This window comes from Coturnix japonica, chromosome 23, assembly GCF_054131305.1.
Source record: "Coturnix japonica strain WE chromosome 23, WE-NBRP24, whole genome shotgun sequence".
Lineage (NCBI taxonomy): Eukaryota > Metazoa > Chordata > Aves > Galliformes > Phasianidae > Coturnix > Coturnix japonica.
In genome coordinates, this window is record NC_140685.1 from 6899700 (window position 1) to 6915596 (window position 15897).

General features: G+C 43.0%; 1 long non-coding RNA gene across 1 annotated transcript; it reads right to left on the reverse strand.

Moving 5' to 3' along the window:
* Nucleotides 1-5129: 5129 nt before the first annotated feature.
* Nucleotides 5130-7091, reverse strand: LOC146757333 (uncharacterized). The gene is made up of 3 exons (XR_014936653.1): nt 6720-7091; nt 6445-6539; nt 5130-5721 (listed from the first exon to the last, which is right to left on the reverse strand). It is a non-coding gene; the product is annotated as an uncharacterized LOC146757333 (long non-coding RNA).
* Nucleotides 7092-15897: the final 8806 nt, after the last annotated feature.

Genomic DNA, 15897 nt, shown 5'->3' on the forward strand with positions numbered 1-15897 from the left:
AGGTATGCCATGACACCCCAGTGGCCCCGGGACTGATCCAGACAGCTGCACAAAGGCTCGCACAGAGCTCGCCTCTGCTCAGCTCCAGCTCTGCTGCTGCCTTTCTACACACCCCATCCCTTGGCCTCCATGCCCAACGTGCCATCATGCAGCCCTTGTTCATTAGCAGCATCCTCAGGTTGGTGATGTCCCGGTGCAGAGCTGTTATCACTCACCACAAGCTATTCTTTCCGCATATTTGTTTGAGTGTCAGATGTGGAAAGCTGGACAGAACCATCAGTCAGCACGCACCTTGTCTCTGCTGCCTGCTGGAAAGTCAAGGCAAAAATGAAAAATGAGCAAGGGAAGAATCTAGAAAGCACTGAACGGCACAAAAGGCAATGGGGCAAATCAAGTCCAACTCCACTGTGGTTTTGCTGGTCTTGATAGAGCTGCACTGAGAGACACATACTCAGACGTTCCACTGATTTGTCAGCAGGCAATTGGTAAAAGTCTTTTAGCACTTTTACTTAACCAAATGATTTTTTTTGTTGTTTTTTTTTTCTGCAGAACTCCTGTGGGTAGGATGAGGCATTCCCCAAAGAGCGCTGATGATCTCATCCAGGCTGACCCTACATAGAAACCTTTAGCCCAAGCATGAGCACTGATCACTTACACAGCACAATTACTAGCTGATGCTCAGTTTCATCTTGCAGCAGTTTACCCACAAGGGTTTCCATGGAAATTAACGTACAGCATCATACCTGTTATATCATGCCCTGATCTGCTGTTTTTCCATGGGCTGTACCACATACCAACCCTATAAATCCTTGAAAAAAACCCTCTGATCCAAGGGCTAGTAATTATCCAGTGTGTGTGGAGCAAATCCAAAGCATACTGCCTCGTGGAGCTGTAATTATGCTGCAGACTGCATGACTAATGGACTGCAGCCAGTCACAAGGTGTAATGTGACCCCCACGGCCACCACATCTGAACACCTTTGCAAGGATTTTGGGGGGGTTGAGTGTTAAGTCAACTGCTGTAAACCTAGATTTGGGGTTTAGACCAGATTTACTGTGAGCATGCCTCTATATGTGCATTGTTGATGTCATACTGTGTGCATATGTTGATAGGACAAAGATCAACATTTGGGGGTCTTCATGTTTGTGCCTGAGTTGTGCAATGGAACACATTGTGCTCCATTGTCCAGGCCTATTCCCTCAGCCTTAAAGAGCTTTTTAGCCCAATAGCCTGAAATGCAACAGTAGACAATTACCACCAGTATCACTCACAGGATCCACCTTGGGAAGTGCTGTGAGCATCCCGCATGAGCATTTGTGCACAATGTCCTTGGGTAAAACTACCACATCCTTTTGATGGCTTCCTTTGTTATAAATTCAGACAGGAATGATTTCATATTTGGGGGGGAAAAAAAAAAAAGTGTGAGAGAGAGAAAGAGTAGCATTAATGGAAAACCCTGGGTTACTGATGGCCCAGCAGTGGGATAAAAGGCTGCAACCACACAGTCACATCCAACGCAGTTCTTTAATTTTCACCTTGTCTCGTTCAAAGGGCCTGTGGTTTCAGCCACCAGCTGTCAGAGATGCTATTGAATTACCTGTGGAGAGAAACTCAACTGTGTTGATAGTAGGTTATTTTCAGTAGCAGAAACCCTTTTCTGTGAAATTAAGTCCTCCGAGAACTGCTTTGGAGAGCAAACCTGCCCACGTTCAGTAGAAGCCTTGAGATGTATTCCTTTGTCCACTCCTATCAGTCTGATCTGCACATCCTGACATTATGCCAATTAATTATGTCTTCCAGCATCTACCCACCTTGATGCCGCAGAGACTTGAAAGTTATTCAGCGTGTGCTCGGGACAATCTCATTTCATATCCTTCTGAAACCTCGGAAGGGACAATGAGATCCCTGGAGCACACACTGCTCTGTGAAGATCTTGTAAGAATACAGATAATCTATTTATTTGCTTTGCCCAGGAGTTAGTTTTGATTCCAACCACGATTACACGTGAGACTTTGATACAATCATTTCTGTGAGTTACTGTTTACAGCTCAGATATGTGGCAAAAAGGAGGGATGGAAAGTAGTTGTAATTGAAATAATATTTTTCCTACCTACCTTTAATTCATCAAAGAATAATTTTGCCAGTTAAACTTTCACTTGTAAGATGTGTCTGTAGCACAAATTCAGGCAGTGAGTGCTGATACGACAGCTCTGATGGGAGATGGGGAAGCAACACCATCAAGATGGTTAAATTGCATATAATGACTGCCTTTCTACTGTGTTCATCTCCAGCACAATATCAATGTTTCCACCCTCTTCTTTCCCCAAAGCCCATTTCTTGCCTCTAATTTTTAAGGACAGCTAATGTAGCTTCCAAGACTTTAATGGCACGTAAAGTTGTTTTCTCCTTCAGAGACTGATAAAGTGAAACTTATATCTTGCAGCTGCCTTAGTCGCTCTCTTGAAAGCATGCTCACCTCGCTCCTCTGGGCAGCAGTAGGGACTGGAGCTGCCTTCCCTCTGCCCACTGCCTTGGGCTGAGCTCATCAGGAGTGAGAGAGTCTGGGCTGCTGCTGGAAAGGGGATCGATGTCTTAGCTGCAAAGAAAAGAAACTGACTCACAATAGAGGTTACTGGTGAGAGGGCTTTTGAAAACATTTTCTGTTTCTAATTTTGGTAAGGAAATAGGAAATTATTGTCTTAAAAAATTAAATGTCATGAAATTTCAAACTCTGTTTGGTTCTGATAAATATCTTGCAACTTGTGACAGAGGTTGCTGGAAATCTCCTGTAATAGCAGTGCCATGTTGGCAGAAATCTTTGATCTCTGCTGTAGCCTTGTCTTCATGTGGGCTGCACTGGCCTATAGTCAGATAAAACGTCAATCATCTGGTTAGTTAAGTTTTTAAAAATAAATTTGAGTCAGTCCGTTTTTACTTTATAGCAGCTCTACCCAACCTGTCTGGAGAAGCAGTAAAAAACTTTAAATGGGCCACTGTTAAAACACCATTCACCAGCTTACGTTCAGACTTGCAGATGATCCATGCATTGTTCAGCTTTGGTTGAGTTCCGGCTCTACCCAAGAAGCTTGGCCAGATGACATGTCCTCTGCTGCTGTGAACTCACAGGGCAGGCTAGCAGTGTTTGTACCCATTGGCATCTTCATTAGGTCATAAGTTCTGATGTAAAACCTGGATGTTATGTTGTGTCTCTGTTGCCGCACAGGTCTTTGGGCATCAGCTTGTCTTTAGACTCTGCCTTGGAAGGTTAATTTGAATCTTAGCTGGTTTTATATGAACCTCTTGCCACATAACGTAGTCTGCACATGTAATAATTCATTAGAGTTAGGAGGATACCCTCATGCCCATTGGATAGACAAGCATCGAAGCTGGATTTTAAGCTGAAGAGCCTAACAATGCAGCTAGTCATCTCATGGGGTTTTCTAAAGGACTTGTAGGTCTAAATCCAATTCATTTAAATGGACACTCTGGCTTCTAACAAGCAATTACTTACTACTACAGAAATTCCACCTCCTTTGCCTGTTCTGTTGGCTGAAACATTTGTAAGCAATGTCTTCCTTTCTCATCAAGTGAACTCACTGGTGATTGCCCCAAAAGTCTTGAGCTACCCTTCATGCTAATGTGTTCAGCTTCAGAGAATGACACAAGATGCTTTATTCCTAGAAGTGTGTAAGGCTTCGAGACAGGGCAAGGAAAGGTGAATCTTCCATTCATTTGAACTGGATTTTCTGTAGGATTTAATCATCTGTGGGAAAAGTGTCACTGTGTGTTGCCTTTACATTGCCTCAGTTGTATCAAAAGTAGAAGAAGCAGAAGCAAAGGCACTGGACGTGGTGGGGTAGGATGCCAAGTCTAACAGCAGCCTGGGCTTTGACTCACATTTGTGATGGAGCATAGCTCATCTGTCACCACTACTACAGCCTGCCTCAGGCAAGGGGGAATTAATTACAAAGCTTGAGAAGAAAATTCAATAACAGAATTGAAATATTCCCATTGGTTTCCCTTGAATTAGATCACCCAGATAACGAATGTTCATTGTAAAATATGATGCAAGGTGAGATAATATTGCTAATTAGAGGGACACTACACCCAGCTCCTGTGAAGCTCCATGGAGTCACGCACAAACAAGCTCCAAAGAAGACGGCAAAGTATCAATAAGGATGACTTTAATAGATTCACCTCTGATAAGCACATTCCAGTGAGTCAGTGCAGGATGAGTTGGTGCTAGAATTCACATTCATGGAGATTCTGATGTAGTACAGAGAGATCCAGTAAAGGCTTTTTTTCCCCCCCCCACAGATCGAATTTAAAATTCTATCTAGTATCTGCAGAGCTTTACTGTCATCCCAGGATGTTTTGTTCATCAGGTGGTGCTTTGGAAAAAGTGGGAAAAGGGTGGGAAGTAAACACATCAAAAATTGCTTCCACTTGGTGTTGAGGTGAGCCCTGAGTGACCCAACCCCCCCTGTCCTCTAAAACAAATATAAATCATATTAGCTCTGCTGGCTGGCTTCTGATTCAGTGTGGAATTTGTTTTTCCCATCATGAGAGAGAGAAAACTTGCAATCCAAAGAGGGAGATGTCAGCTTGTACGCAAGTTTGCTCATCAGAGAGAAATGATGCTGCAAACACGCACTGCAGAGAAGCGGGCTCAGCAACACGATCACTTGCTGCAGTGCCTTGTGGACAGAACTGCCTTTAAAGGATTAATAACAAATTGAAAGCTCACTGGAAATATCTCCCTTGTTTGTTTTGGCTTCCAGAGCATTTCTGAGAGTAATTACGAGCAGTTGAGAAATGGAGAAGACAAAAAATGAGGTTATTGCACAGGGTGGTGGCCCAGGAGATGGAGGTTGATTCCTGACCCCTGCCACAATCCGTTGTCGGGTGAAGCCCACTCCCACCCACTGCTCAGCTCTGCTCCCAGTCCTGTGCCATGCAGAGATCAGTGGCAATGACGTCTCTTCCTGAAGGGTCACCGGTGCTTATATGTAAGCCTTTCTCAACTGAAGCACTGCTTCAGATGGGGGAAAATCCCAGGTTCCCATGTGCAGATGCACATGCTTTTAAGCCAGTGGATATGAATGGATTTGTGCTGCAGGGGAATTAATGTGTTTATTAAGATACGTGTTTGCTGGGCAGTGACAAATCTTTCCTTCCAAACACAGTGATTAAGGTTTAATTTTATTCCGGATTACAGCCAGCTCCGTTTGCAAACCAGCCCTCATCCAACTTTGCGCACATATTGCCTGGAAATGAACGTTACTCCCCAACTGCTTAAGCAGCTTTGGATAAGAAATGATGGTTTCAGGCAGATTAGGAGCATAAGAAAGATCTCCAGGCTCAGAGGAAGTTAAGGGAAAGCGTCATCAACAGTTCAGGAAGAAATGCCACCACCTGTGAGAGTCTGAATCCTCCAAATTGCTTGGCAGAGCCCAGGAAAGTTGGTAGGAAACTGATGGATTAGTGAAGGGAGTGAAATCGGATGTGGTGAGCATGAATTCAGCCTATATGTGCACCTGTATACATTTATATCTACATAGGTGTATATATGTATATATACATACACACATTTATATATCAGAAGGAAAACGTATGATCTTCAGCCTTCCTATGGCAACAAAGCAGAGGTTCCGGTGCTTGTGCTTTTGTTATATTGTGGCACCCAGGAGCATCACAGGACCTGAAGTTATCAGTGTTGCCCTAAACACAGAAATCATGTTAAACACACATGAAATTACAAACTATTTATTCTTGAGCACATGTGTTATGGTTGTACTGTAAGGCTCCATTAGGAGAGGACAGCAGCATACTCAAATGACTGGTCTCATCCTGATCTGAGTGCCATAATTCTGGATGGACCTGAAAGTTAGACTTTAACCAGGAAAAATAACATTGCAGTCTTCCCTAATTAAGTAGATTCTGCTTGTTTATTGTTTTCAAGTATCTGCAGCTCTGCTCATCAATTTTTCACAATATTTTGTGGCTATTTTCTCATGTTCAGTCTCTGCCTGGCTGATGTTTTGTTCTCTGGGGATTTCTTTCATAAATTTTTACTATTTCCTTGGAGAGTTTATCATTATTATTATTATTATTATTGTCTGTTGTAACTGCAGTGCAGTGCAGTGAGAGAAAGCCAGACAGTGGAAACTCCTTTGACTGAACGACATGGAAAAACCCCTCTGGCTTCCAGCTGGCCAAAGAAGGTCAAACACAGTCCGAGCTCTAACTCCGTCAATGGATCCCAAATCCACTATTTAACATTGATGTCCATGCTATATTGACACCAGTGACATCAGTCCTGATATCAGCATGATGAAATACAAGCAGGGCATATAAAAGAGACTTCATGGTGCCAGACTTGGTCACAGTAACCACTGGAACAAAAATGGGATGATTCAAAGGCTCCCTGTAGCTGTGTTTTACTTCGGTGCCAGGTGTGAGCACAACTGTCCCCAGTCAGTCTGAGTTTAACATCTACAGGCAGCTCCATGAGATGACACAAAGACCACTGGAACATTCTGCAAAAAGGAGAGTGCAAAGTGGCCGACGTGATGTGTAGGGACATGGTTATGAGCTGACAAAAAGTCACATGGTAACTATTTTATTATTATTATTATTATTTTAATAAAATGGAGGGGGAAGGAAGAGAGCAATTTGGATTTTCCCTTCAAAATTGTACAGAATTACTTCTCACGTACCTCAATTATCTTCAGATTCATTTTATATATATGAGAATCCATGCCTACAGAGTGAGTAGATAAAAGCCAACAAAATGAGAACAGTATGAGACAGGTCTTTGGATTGTATAAATAAAGCAGTGCTTGGGTGACATCATTGGGGCAACAGTGATTTATACCAGCTGAGGATCTGGCCCATAAACCAGGAACAACTCCTTCTGTGCTGTGATTTATGTTCTCCCGTTATTGACTGCTTAGGAATAAGCCCTCTGTTGTAAACAATCTGGGAAGAGAAGAGGCAATTGTATCTTAATGAGGCAGTGGTTCAAAGCACTGCCCCGCTGTGCTGACCCTTCAATAGATCAGAAAGTCGCCTTGATTTAATTACAGATCCCCAGGCTAGACAGCTCCAAAACTCACTTATGGCCTGATATATATATATATATATGTATATATATATATATATATATATATATATATATATATATATATATATATATATATATGTATGTATGTTTTTGGTTTTTTGGGTGCAATTCATAGGTATTTACAATTCAGCCAAAGGACTCTTCATGCAGCGGATGACAGGTAGTTGGAGGGGATCACTGTTTGTGTGCTATTACATTATCCTGAAGAATAAAAGAAGTCCAATTTGAGGCTATACAGGTCTTGCCTTCTTTCCCAAGCACAAATAAGTGGTGGTTCTGCCTTTTAAGTCTATAGAAGATAAAAAAATCAATAATAGAATTATGGGATTTTAAATGAGAGTCAACACAGTGTGCATGCATGGAAGATTCCCATGTGGAAATTCCCCATCCAGTCCTGCATGCTGCTTTTAGCGGATATTTCAGGATTATTCCACTAGGATTATCTCATCTCCAAGGAGGTCTAGTTTTTATTCTTATTTCTTTTCATTTTTGCAAATCTGTGGTATAAAGCAGTGGAAATAATACAGCACGCCATGTTGCATGGCAGTCCATGTTCAGAGAGGGCTGATGGCCACTGAACCAGCATGGAAGTTGTCTGTGTGCTATCAAAAAGCCTGATAAATATTCCATAACACCTACCTCCCCATCAAGCCTTTGAAATATTCCCTCCCTTAGCTCTCCCCTCATCTCTATGGATTCAAACACTTTCATGTTACAGTTGCCAAAAGTCCCTGCATGATTTAAAAGCTGAAATCCCATTGCATTTTCATGATTTACAACTGGCTCCCAGAGGCTCTGACTGAGAGGCACAATTCCCACTCACCTGACTGCACATCTCCCTACTGCATCCCATAATCCCTGACCCACCTCAGTACCTGCTTGGTACCTTTTCAATCCTTCTTTTCTGGCTTCATCCTTCTGGCACTTCTCGTATCCTTCCTTTTGTTGACCAGCCTTTAATGTCACCACCTGGCAAACCAGGACACACAACCTGTGCATCATGCCAGGTCTCATTCATACACCACCATTAGTTGTTAGCTCATGTCGATCATTACCTCAAACATTCAGAATGCAGCAGAATTTTGGAAGGAAAATGTAGTGTTTATCAGCATTTTTATACCCTCAGTGCATTTTTTTTCTCTATTTCCAACTCCCTTAAGTAGGAATTTACACTCCCTCAGGACTGAAGTCTCTTGAGCAAAGTTAGGGAATATATTAAGAAGGAAACTTTAGCCCATGCTGTAAACCACATATTAATATTTAATAAACCCTGCCTTCTTTTGACGCTAACAAAGTATTATGGCTCTCTGAGCTGAAATACTTTTAAATGGAGCAGTGATTTATATACGTCCAAAATGAACCGTCCTCAAATGAAGTTCTTCTGAAATTATTTTAGAAATATATTTGTGAATGAGACGTGTGTCTAAGAATAACTGTGTAGATTGTAAGATCTGAAAATACCAACAGATGTTATTCAGTTCAAGGGACCCTACTTTCCTCTGGGTATCAGGAATTTTTCGTCCTAAAATTGAGGGCATTTTAATATATTCTAGTTGAATACTTAAATCTACAGTCATAAACTTGTCTGGAAAATACAGTGTTGTATTTTTAGGACTGGAAAAGGACATAGGGAACTTGTTTCCTCCTATTAAAATAATCATCAGTGTCTCTCCTAATAGAAGAGGGGAAAAAAAAGAAACAGAATAATGTGACAATTGTAATGATCCCACTCTGTCATAAAACAAGTATGTTAATAGTGAGACACAGCCATCGGGCAGGAGAGCAGTGCTGACATCTGGATGGCATTACTGGAGCTAGAGCTGTGCTGAGGCCATAGGGCTGGGGCAGGTGGGTGTGCAGCTCCAGCCATGAAGGTTACCATTGCCATACAGCAACATGAAAGCAATCCCATTGCTGTACACCAACCCTCTCTCTGTGCACAGTGCTGATCTGCAGCCCACAGCAATGCTCCCTCTAGTAACTCCCATGTTGAAGGACCCCTATAACACCACCAGGCAATGAGGTGCTTGCACCCACCAAAATAACTTGCGCTGAAACAAATCAAGCAAGTGAATCCCAGCAAAACCTCATTTTTTTTTAGTTATCCTGGTGCAAATAGTATATGAAGTGTATGCAAATAGTGTATGAAGGGTAGCAGGATGAAAAAGACTATTCTAGGAGGAATTTCTTCTCAAAAAGAGAGGTTAAGCATTGGCACAGGCTGCCCAGGGAAGTGGTGGGGTCACCATCCCTGGAGGTGTTTAAGGATGAAGGATAGTAGTAGTACTTGGGGACATGGTTTAGTGGGCAGTACTGGTGGTGGGTGGACAGTTTGGACAAGATGATCTGGGAGGTCTATTCCAGCCTTTATGATTCTATGATTCTGGAGCTCCATCAGAAGGAGGCTTTGCTCCGTAATGCCAGTTCCTTTTGCCTGTAGCAGCAGGAGAATCATACAGTATCCTGAGTTGGAAGGGACCCATGAAGATCATTGAGTCTAAAGGACCAAGTACTACTGTCATGCTGGTCCTATTCACTCCATTTGTGCTGCATGGGAAAATGTAAAGGCAGCAGGCTAATGATAGGGCTCCATAAGGCAAAATTTCCAGTGCAAAATGCCATGCTTCTGGAAAAGAAAAAAAATCATCCAAAATAAATAAACTAAGGGAAACTATACTTCTAATGGACAAAACAGATAACCCTGTGTAAGGATCATGTCAATTTTATAGACTGTGGTTAGTAAGCTGAGCAAATAGAGTTATACCTTAGTCATTTCAAAACTAGTTGAGCAGAGGTAAAGATGAAGGTTTGCATAGGAAAATCATTTATCTATAAAAGAATGGAGCCAGACTCGTTGATCCTTATAGGACCCTTCCAATTCAGGATGTTCTACGTTGCTATGAATTACCGGGGTGGGGGGGGAAAAGACAGAAGGGCTGTTGGTGGAGATCCCAAAAGGTTTGATGTAAGGGTTGCCAGTCCTGCTCACGTCACTGCAGCCTTCAGCACAAAGCATAACTGCAGCACAGCTTGGAAGAGCAGAATGAGTGTCTGTTGGTGTGCTTATGCAGAAATCTGTGACGTAGGGCTGCTAATTATCTTAATAAAGGGACCTAGATCCTTACAAGGTGGTGACATTCAACACAACATAAGGCAGCTGCACTGCCTTACCCAGCAGAGGGTCTGGCACCTAGTAAGCCATTAGCAACATTACTCCCGGAGGGTAAAATACAAAAGGAAAACAGCTCGATGTGAAAAGAAAAATGACACCAATAACAACATAATGAAGCCCTCCCATGTATCAACTGGCTGAGACGGCTGCAAGCAAATCCTGGGTATTATCTGGCAAAATATGATTTAAATTATGCCTGTAAGCTCCTTAGGGGACAGATATGAAAGCTATATATACTTCAGGGTTTTCCTGTCTCTCTGCATTCGCATTTGCAGTATTCTTACACAAGTCACTGGAATGGGAAGCTCTGGTGCCACACTGGCATAGCCAGACAAGCCAAGCCAGGCTGCTTCCCTGCCTTACAAATGGGGTGAGAGGAACAAGAATTGTGTTGAAGCACATTATTGACAAAGTGTCCAGTCTTTTGACTAATTGTAAATCAACACCGGACTGTGGAGTTTCAGAAAGTAAGATTGGTTTCGGTGTTATTTAAGCAATCTAGAATTTCTTTAAATATTAACTAAACCTTGCTCTGCAAAACCAGAGATGGTAAAGGGAGAAAGCGCTTCTTGCAAGACATCCTTTCCCCTGAATTTTGTGCTCAGTGTTCCTAAGTGTTTTCCTTACCCTGGTTTTTAGTGTTCCCAAGCAATGGGGACTCCTATCCAGGCAGCAGCTGAACAGTCCTGTTTATTTATAAGAATCAACCCAGAACCACACAAAAGGTTATGGCTACAGGCCAAGTGTCTTTGACATCATAGCCTGTCATTAACGGCATAAATCCTCCATGATTTCATTTCCCAGTCAGCTAACCAGCATCTATCACAGATTATTTTAAAGGAAAAAAATGTCTAAACATTTACCTTCAAACCCCAAACAGATCATATCATTCTATTTTGCCTTTCCGATATTAAATATATTCTCTTGGATATGGCAGTTTTATTACAGGTTGTGACCAGTCATGGAGCTTGTCTCGGAAAGAAACATGTACAGAGAGAAGTTTTCTTATTGCTCCCTAAGGGAAAAGCACAAAAATGGCATTTCACTTAACAGAACCTTTGCTAAATAGAGGGCTTTGCTCTTTCTTTTTGTATTTTGGTTCCTCTGCTTGTGCACCAGATCCCTTACACGGTGCCTGCCCCTTCTTTTGCATATAATCATTATGGTTATGTGCAAAGTGTTGGCAAATGGCTCAGGGCATGAAAGGACCTAATGCACAAGTAATGCCTTAGTATTTTAAGCTAAAACACCTTGGTATTTCTGGTCTTAGTAACTTTAGTATACTTCATGATGGAAAATACATTGCTTTATAGTATGCCTTAGTATTTTAGCAATAGTTACGTGAGATTGGGCCCAAAAACACTTGCAGAATTCTTCTGAAGTAGGGCTGGTGCTACAGCCCTGGGGCAGGCAGAGAAATTCTAAGCTTATATGCAAAAGAAGAGCAAGCAGTTGGTTTAAATCTCACTGTTTTTTTGCATATAAGACTGGAATTAGCCAAGAGTGCACCAGCTGAGAGGAAAAGAGCCCTCAGGGCTGTCTCCATCAAATAACCCCTGCACCCAGAGCACAGTGTGGCTCTCACTGGCTCCCATCTGCAGATGCCCTCAGCCTGGGAGGTATGCAAAGACTTCCTAATATGTTCCTGTGCCAAAAGCAACAGAGAAGGGCACACAAGGTTGGATGCAGCCTCCCCTCTCTTTCTGGCCATCCTGTAGTGTTCAGAAGAGAAAGGGCAGAACTGGATCTGGACACTGTGACGCAAAGTTCCCATCCTTCTGGCCTTCGTCCCACGTTAACTTTGTACCCAAAGCCCTCACCACATTCAGGGAGGAACAGAAGGACCTCACACATACCCTACCACATATAAATTAGATGTTTCCTTTTTTTTTTTCCTGTGGACTGAAATCTCAGGAGACACCCACAAGTAAACGCTACCCAGACATGCAGACAGCACGGATGTATCAGAGCACTCATGTGAGAGCCAAAGCTAAAGTACGCCTGCAAAGCACCAGTAGCTCCATGCTTATGACTAACACATCCCCAAGGTGCCATAACATGCACTGATGCAATGAATTCTGGGGCTCTGGAAGGCATACAGGGGGAGGAGGAGCTGGAGTTTCTTATGAAAGCCAGCAAATTGTTTTTCCACCATTTATCATGCTACTTTTACACTGCAAGTTAGCCTTTTCCTCTGACTGCAGAGATGAAAAGTCACACTATTCCAGCATGGATTAAGGCAGCCAAGGAAAAGAAAAGCAGCTTTCTCTCTTCCCCAGGGTGCACATTGTGGCTATTTGTGAACGATTTTGATACGTGGAGGAGATGAACTTCAAGTATGGAATGTGGACATCTCCTATCTGAAACAAAATCTGCCCTGATGGAATGGGCCAGACATGTTGGGAAGGTGTGTTAGGGGCAGCAGTGTATCTGAATGGTAACACTAATGTTTTTCAGCACAGGCAATAGCAGTGCTGTTATAAAAGCTGCCAGGCTTTGCTTGCTCCCATGGATGAAAAGCTGAGTTTATGAGCCTGTAGAGCTGATACAGTCACCTGTGAGTGTGCTGGGAGGCAATGAGCATCTTCTGCATCTTTCCAGGGATGTGGAAATATCCATGAAAGGAGCCCTGTAAGAATTGAAATGAGCAGTGTGAGGCTTTCAAGCAATACATAATTAATTGTATCTCAAATGCATGCAAATAATTTACATGTGGAGTAAAATCTGAATTCCGGAATATGAAAGACTGTGTCTGTTTAATCATTTACTGTAAGAGCTGCATTGTCATTAAAAAAGCACCAGGATGCAATTCTTTGCAGCAGATGATGAGGAGGGACAATGCATGCAAATGCTACGCGCGTTTTCTTTCCCTGCTCTCCCAATGGTTTAATTCATATCTGATGAGAGTACGGTTTTGAGAAGGAGAATGGCAGATTAGTCTCACTGGTGATACCGCTTCGGATGAAAGCACTCTCATTATTCCTCACTGAGAGCTCCAGATTTGCTGAAGCAAGGACTGTCACAACATGCTGAGGTCCAGGGATTCCTCAGAGAAAGAGTCTGACATATCTGAAGCTGATCTGCCTTAATTTATGGATATTACACAGTCTGTTTGTCCAACAGTTCTGAAGATGTTTAGTCAGTGCATACCTTGAGTTAATTCAATAGAAAAACTGTCAGATAATACGCCGAGGGATGGGCACAGCAGTTCTGGCAGCCCCTCCTCGTTAGGCGCCAAGCAGAAAGAACAGCAGAAGGATCTCATTGTAGGAGTTAACGAGCTACAAATATTGGAAATTCCAGCTCCATTAAAAAGTTGCAGCTATAAAGGTAAATGCAAAACCTGTGAGCGTCCTTGAGATCAAAGCCTGTCGGAGGGTGTCACTGGGAGACACTGTTCTCCAACATGGAAAAGAGAGAGAAAAAGGATGGAGAAAGAATGAGAAGGGCAGAAACAAACTCCTGGGCCCATTGGGAGAGAGAGCTTTGGAAAACTTGAGATAATGAGTCTAGTGCAACTCCAGTACTGGCTCTAATTAGGATATGTCAGGGCTTTTAATTGCTTTTAATGCCCCAGGCTTCTCTGAAAGCATCAATGCCGGCACAGCCCCACTATAGAGAGGAGCTGCCCTTCGGGTGGAGCTACAGAGCTCGCTAGAACCAGCAAACAGCAACCTCTGCTTGCTCTCCTGCTTTCCCCCCATCCCCTTTGAAAAGCAGTGTGAGTATCTGAGCTGCTCGGTCGCTTTGTTCACTTTATGTTCCTGTGAAGCTTTTTTTCTTTCAGTTAGCCGCTGGGCTTCTTATTAGAGGGCAGACATCTCCTGCCAAACTCTTGCAGAAGGAAAAAAGGAATTCCCACCTTTTCCATTTGTAGATCACAGACGTATCCTGAGTCAACAGCAGAGAGCCAAAGCTCTCTTGCCTAAGGTGTAAACAGAGACAATACCAACTTTTGATCCACTGATGCCTTTCCAGTAACATGGACTCACTGCAAGTATCAACATGGCAAGAAGGAGAAAAAAATGATTGGCTGGTCTGTCTTCAATCCTGTCTGCGCATGGATGGGTGTGCATGCAAAGGGCTCACACAAAAATAAATAGAGAGGTGGAGATGGAAATGTTTTGGCTCAAGGTAGAAACTTGTCCTCCTGGGAGCTCCCAGCCACTGCACTATTTAAGCATCTCAAAAGACTCTGAACATAGAGCTGAAGTATTGTTTCCCTGTGTAATCTCTCTGCCCCAAGATGAGATTCATCTCTTTCCATCAGGACTCTGTGCTGTGTAACTTCAGAAATGGATGTGCCATGGAATGCAAACATTGCCACAGCTCAGGATTCTCTTGTGCAGGATTCCCCAACCAGAGGGACTGAGCAGCTACTTCACATTTTATTGGATGTCATTTGTATGAGTCCCATTGTGGATTTTTAAAAGTTTCTGAAGTTTACAGGTTGGAATCCAAGCTAGAAAGGAAGGAAAGAGCAGTAATTTTGTAAAAGAATAATGTAAAATGCATGTATTACTGAAATAGGTGTATTTCTGTACCCTTCCTGCCCTGCCCATCCAAACCTATAAAAAGCATTGGCTTGCATGGAACAGCCTGCACTTGTATGCTCAGTAACACTGCCATTGATGGTGCTGGATTTAAGACTTTACTTTAGAGAAAAACCTTGAAAGAAGAAGTAGGATGATATATTTGAGACTCATCATTCATTTTTATATTCTTGAACTGTTCATAATGCTCACTGCTTTCATTTTTCTGTCCTGTCCCCAAACACTGGTAAAGCAGCATCTTCAGGAGAGGACAAAGAGAAGGCAGTGCTTTGGGTGAAATAGGCTTCATGGCTTCAAGTGGCCATGAGAGTGCTGAACCGTGTGTGTGAATTTAGCTTCAACATTCTCTGAAAGTGTGGACATTCCTTTAAACATTCTTGGTCAATAGGAATCCCTCAGCATGAGCTTTGCATGTCAGAACCATCCGTGAGCACTACTCATTCAGTGAGAAGACTAGGAAGAGAGAGCAGCTGGTCCATACATCTATCTCTAGTTCACCTTGCTGTGCCATGCCCGTGCTGAATGCACCTGCCTAGATGAGTGTTCAGTGAGAGAATGGAAGGGCAGCAGCAAGTGAAGGGTATGAAGCCCCTGCCTGCTGCACACAGAGGCTGGGAGCAGCCAGCCAGCACTCGGGGCTGCCTGGAGGAGGATTTCAGCAGGGCTGTAAGCAGATCCAGGCTGTGACAGCCAATCTGTGCCTCTAAATCCAGCCCTGCAATTATTATGATCAGCTTTTCGCGAGACCATTAGATTTTGAAAAGCGAATTTGAATTTATATGAGGAGTTTTTCTAGATAAGGTCAGGGCTCAATCAGAGGCTTCATTTACGAGCTGTATTTAACGAGCATTACAGATTGATGAAAAGCTGGACAATTCAGCAGAGGTCAGAGCCGCGTTGCAGCACTGAACAGCCGTCCCCAGCCTGTGCAGCGCGTTGCATTCCGGTTAGATCAGCATTTTCAAGCTGAGTCACCCTTGCGCAGCTCCTGTGTCTGCCCTGAAGGCCACACACACACACACATATACACACACAGTAGGCACAGA